The following is a 6,000-nucleotide window of genomic DNA, read 5'->3' on the forward strand; positions in this document are numbered from 1 at the left end:
GGGGTAAATCTATATAAGATCCACCTTTGAAAGGCATATAATTCGCTATATCTAAATATAAACTATCTATTTTATCCACACACCAACCCGAACCTCTATTAGTCCAACGTTCTAAAGTTTCCTGTATCCTCTGAATTGATGTATCTAATGATGAGTTTATAGTATCGGATTCGGTTATAACTTCTTGATTGCTTGGAAATATGGTTCGGTATATTCGGTGCTATGGTCTGTGTTACTTTTACTCAATGTCATTTTAATCGTCAGCTGGTATTTTATACTATGTAAATCATCTAATTCCTCGTTAATTTTACTCGATATGATGGGCTTAATATCGTTAACATCCATGGAATTAATATCCATCTTCCAACCTCTTTACCAACGCCGGCGGATGTGGGTACAAATATTAATTCTTGTTGTTGTTGTTGAATATCATCATCATCATCATTAGGTTGATTATTATCTAGTAAAGCGATCAATTCAGCTCTTCTCATTCGAGAATAACCTCTCAGCCCACTGTTTCTCGCTCGAGCTTTGAGTTCTCTAACAGTCTGGGGTTTGTTGTATTCCAAACCGAGTAAGGTAATCAATTCAGCTTTTCTCATTCGAGAATATCCACGTAGGCCACTTTGCTTTGCCATAGCTTTTAACTCTCTGACAAAAACCATTGTGTTTGAATGGTATATGCAAAATGAGACAAATGTCTAATTGGTTGTTTTCATATATCTAAATACGTATTCTCCCCAACCTATTCCTCTCATTGATGTAATCTCTCTTCCTAGCATAAATAATCTGGTTCCTGACCCTATCAGCACCGTGTTTCTTACATAAACAATAACGACCTTTGACCCCTATCCCGCATTCAGAACACGTATAGTTTATGTGTCCGCGCCTGATGTAATAATTGTGTATACCGCAGTAAATATCAACACAGCGTCGGTTACATAGAGTCGTCTTCCCCATGAGTGTAAATTTGCAATTATTCATGGTTATAAATCTATCATATCATTTGTCTAAATGCAAATCACATCTACACTGGTGAGATATTGATTATGCAGTCAGCCAACGCTATTTATAGATCGCTCTAAACTAGGTCATAGCCACAGCTGTCACTCTGGTTATTTATGAGTAGCTATTGTATAGCTGAAAATCAATTGAGCAGATAACCCCATAATCACATATGCGACCTCGCGGTTCTTTTGTTCCTCTGACGGTGTATAAAACTGACTCATTGTTGGTCTCGGTATTGGGTCGAGTTTTTTCCCATTAACGAGGTAGTATTCGTGCATGGCAGATTCGACATCCTTAAATGTTTGAATTGAATGTCCTTCCTTAAGCAGTTTTTCATGAATAAAGTCTAATCTCTTCATTCTCTGCTGCGTATATTGTGACTGGGCTGCTTGGAGTTGTTCCATTGCTTCGTTATGTCGTTTACGTTCCTCTTCAACTTCTTTAGCGTTTGATTCCCTCATACTAGAAAATAGAAAATTACTCCCCGAAAAAGCTAGAGCATTAACAATAGCTCCACCGACCATCATCGCAATTGTTGCCATATAATATGTTCAAATGTTCGATAATATAATATATTCAAATGTTTAATTACTTCATTATGTCTTCCGGGATAAGCCCTTGTTTGATGAGCATATCCTTCGTTGCCATTGCTAATCCAATATCAAGAATGGCCATACCAATATCATAACTATTAAAATCTAGCTTGGGAGGTGTGGCTTTAGTAATCATTTTAGCCATACGAGCACAGCCAATGGCCAAGCCGGTGACCACCGCTGAATGATACGTCGCGTTTACCAACATTTTACCGTCTGTAACTGGAGTAGTCATGCTTATTATAGCATTATATGCGGGCTAACCTCTAATTGAACTTCTTGTTGCGGCGGGGGTGATGTTTTCTCTTCTCCGGTCTTATAAAAGAACCATACAGCCGCTATACCAGCAACTCCTACTAGTGCCCATGTTTTAATCGGATTAATATTTGAATTATTTATTAATTTCGCTTTGCGCGCCAGCCCTCCCTTTCTTCCTGCAGCTATTTTTTTTGCGTTCTTAGTAACTCTAGCTTTTAGTATTTTCTCATTCACATGTGGTGCATTCACAGGTGGTTCCTCTTTCACTTCTTGTTGTGTGTTCACTTGTTGTTGCGTTTCCACAATCTGTTGTTCCTCGTTCACTTGTTGTTGTGTGTTCACAATCAGTTGTGCTGTCACCTGTTGAGTCTCCATTATTATTAAGTGGGCATGTATGTTTAAATTGACAATACCTAGCCGTTATTATAGCTGTGGTGAACGGAGCTAAGAACATTCCGAATCTATGATAAAACTCACAGCTCACTGAGCTTATAGCGTGTTCGATGAATGGGTCTTTCTCTAGAGATTCACATAAATACAGGCGATGGTCTGCCGGGATGGGGAGAAACGTACTAGCTACGACTGTGTATAGTTGTAATATAGAAGACCCTATCGTTTTAGTCATGGTAGCTCCCAGTCTAGACTCGTAACGTGCGTACAGTTTTTTAATCTCTTCGTCGGTCGTGTTATCATTTTTTTCGATGGTATAATTTTCTCCCAAATATTGAGAACATTTTCCACCGGCTACCAAAGCCGCGTGTCTTTCTCTATGTTTATCTAAAGATTTATCTACATTTTGATCTACATGTTGATGTGTTTTTTTATCTGCATCAGATTCTTTGAGCATTTGTTCGATGAGTTCGTCGCATTCCATTATGTAATACCTAAGGAGATATTTAAGTTTAACATAATATAATATGGCATATCCAATACATCCCGTAATAATGAACTGTTGCAAAGAATGAGGATTTCGAACCACATTTTATGTCATATTAACCACTAATGTTCAGTTTATCATATTTTTTGCTATTTTTGCTATATTTTTATATTTTTGCTATATTTTTGCTATTTTTGCGATAATTTTGCTATATGTTGCTACATTTTGCTACATTTTGCTATAATTTTGCTACAATTTGCTACATTTTGCTATAATTTGCTAAGCAATTGCATAAGCAGCTGGTTGATAGGTTTTTAATATTAGGTTACAGTGCTTCGTTGCCGCTAACTGTTTTCTGACTTTATCTCGTTCACCCTTGGTATAAATGACATCATTTTCGCGTAAACATTCCTCGAATGAATCTCGATCTTTGCAATGAAACAGTGCTACCCATTTGGTTTGCTCTCTGAGATCTTTTAGGACAGAGTTGTATTTTTGAGTGAGTACCCAAACGCTATGTTGAGTATGCCGACCGGAGAATGCTAAATACGAAAGCATATCTTTCTTTTTTGTGAGTTCTTTACTCGCGCTGCAGTCGTCTATTACGAAAAGGGTTGATTCTCCTTTGTATTTTTCGTGACATACTCGGAGGAAATCTTGTAAACGATCGCCCGGATCGACTCTGTGTACCCCGTCGTCATTCATTACCCAATCTCTCGATAGGTAGGTTTTATTTACGCTTATAGTCGGGCACAGAATAATAATATGATCGAAAACGTCCCGATAATGACTTTGTAAAATATCTAGAATAAAAGCTGTTTTTCCACAGCCCGTTTGCCCGCATATGATAGCGCAGTGTGGTTCTTTAGGTAAAAGATTATCAATAGATTGCTTGCACGAATCTTCCATTCTGTATATTAAGTTGCGTATCCATAATCACGTACAAATATATGTTTAATTTACCAGCCGTTTCCTGTAGCTTCGTTATCTGTATTGTGGCACCCTCGCTGGCATTTTCTATTCTCCTCCCACTGCCGTGTAGTTGGTCATCGTCCGTTGTTCGCATGTCGAGCCATAGCGCGTACTTCGTGGTTAGGTATTCACCCATCGATACACTCCCAAGAGACAGATCTTTCACGACCGCGATAACTTCCGGGGAACGTTTTAAAGAAGGAAGTTTTTTAATCTCATCCCACTGGTGATACGCTAGCATTCCTTGGCTATATAGTTGATTAGGAACGCCCTCGATAGTCAATTCTACTTTTGTAATCTTGGGGTTGTAAAACTTCTCGGTATTTCTTTCAAACGCATCGGAGGGGTCCTCGAACAACATTAAAATACCCTTCAACGACCTCGTAGATTGATATTCCACATCGTATTTTTTTTGTCCCTCGTGATCTTTCGATGTCGCAGCACGCGATCGTACAAAATGGCTAAACTTCCCGTATAATGGTTACGAATTTGTCTGGCTAATTCGGGATCCGTTATCATATCGTACTCCAGCGAGATATTGTCAATGGAATAGCTAGCATCTTCAGCAGCTCTGATTACTCTACCGTAGTCATTAAAAGTGAGTTCGTATTCTAACCTATCGCCTAGGGATGCTTGATAAAAGGGCATGTGGGAATCTAGTAATTCAAAGTCCAGGGGAATATAGAATCTGTTACCTAATGCGTCGGCAACAGCCTTATCTTCTTTGTTGGTATCAACACCATTTTCAGCACCCACACGCAGTCTCAATGTGTTCTTATTACAAATACCTTGGTACTGTAAGTTTTCCCGCTCTTTATCCGTTCTCCAGAAATCCATGTAGCAATAGTATACACCGCTATCGTCGATACTTAAAACCTCATTACCGCTAATTTTAATCGCGATTTTCTTAACGATAGCACGACCTATGTTCTGAACGGGCTCTCTGTTAACGTCTGTAGAAGTCAAACTAATCGTAAATGCTAGTCGGACAGTTCCCGGAACTAACACATCGTGTGCGCCGAGATTAAGCGTTTTATTCTGATCGATGGTACTAGGGTTATTAGTTATAGTTACAGACTGACGAATTGCTTTGACCCCTAATGGATCTCGAAGTCTACGTTGTGGGTTTAACTTGCGTCTTTATTGCGAAGACATTGTTATATTGAAAACATGTACCCTATGTTTCATATAAAAATGGCTAATTTTGAACATAATGACTGTGATCTAAGTACCTTTGATGACTTTGATAACCAGAACCCAATCGAAGATGAGACCAACTTTGGTGGCACGAATCTTAACGACAATCGTCCGTCAATGATTATTACGATGCATTAAAAGATGATACCCCAATAGGTCGGACTATTCAAAGTTTGAGATAGATAGTAAAGGAATATTGCGACTGCGTGGCGCTCCGGATATTGATCTTATGCATTCTCGTACTCGTAAGCCCCTAGCCTTGTCTACGATAGCCACTAAACACGGCATCAGCACTGTTCGTGATAAATTAGGTTTTGTGGACTACCGACGAATTTCCACGAAGACTACTAAGGCTCTTCAGACTATGAGGAAAGAACTCGTTAATACAGATGATTTGGAAGCAGCCGTGATGGTGGCCTCGGACGGACTCGGAGACATCTTAGATACCTATTATGATAATTCCACGTTACAGGTACCATATTCGGAGTTCAGTATTAGGGAATTACGAGGTCTTGACAAGGCAATGCGAACAATGCGGGGAGAACTCATGAATAATATGGCCAAGATATCCGAAATCGACAAGCATATAGCTTACGAGAAAACAAAACTTGAAATGCGGACGATGAGTTTAATAGACGCTGCGTAGCGGAAAGGTTGCGTAATTTAGAAGACGAAAGATCAGCCCGCCTCGAAGCAGCTTCCAGTAATAGAAAGGCACTTCGTTCGCAAATCAGTCGAATTCGAGAAACTATCGATCAAGTCCTCAACGATGATACTACACTGGCCGATAAAATTAAAACATTGTTCAGAGAACAGGGAATAACAATTGCCAGTATTTTAACCGCGTTGGGATTTATTATATCGACTTTGACTCTCGCGTTAACCAGTGGTACAGGTGGTGGTACACCTCCTAGTGATAAAAATGGTATTAAAGAGTGGATAAAAAAGCATTTAAACGCATTAGGTTCAGCACCGGGAAAGCTCGCTGATAAAGCCGCGTCTACACTTCCCGGTATAATAGGGAGTGTTGTTTCCTGGCTATTGACTTTATTAGCTAAGACCACCACTTGGCTTAGTCAATACTTGTGGGGGTTG

Source organism: Haliotis rufescens, unplaced genomic scaffold, assembly GCF_023055435.1.
Source record: "Haliotis rufescens isolate VD_foot unplaced genomic scaffold, xgHalRufe1.0.p SCAF_1, whole genome shotgun sequence".
In the NCBI taxonomy this organism is placed as follows: Eukaryota; Metazoa; Mollusca; class Gastropoda; order Lepetellida; family Haliotidae; genus Haliotis; species Haliotis rufescens.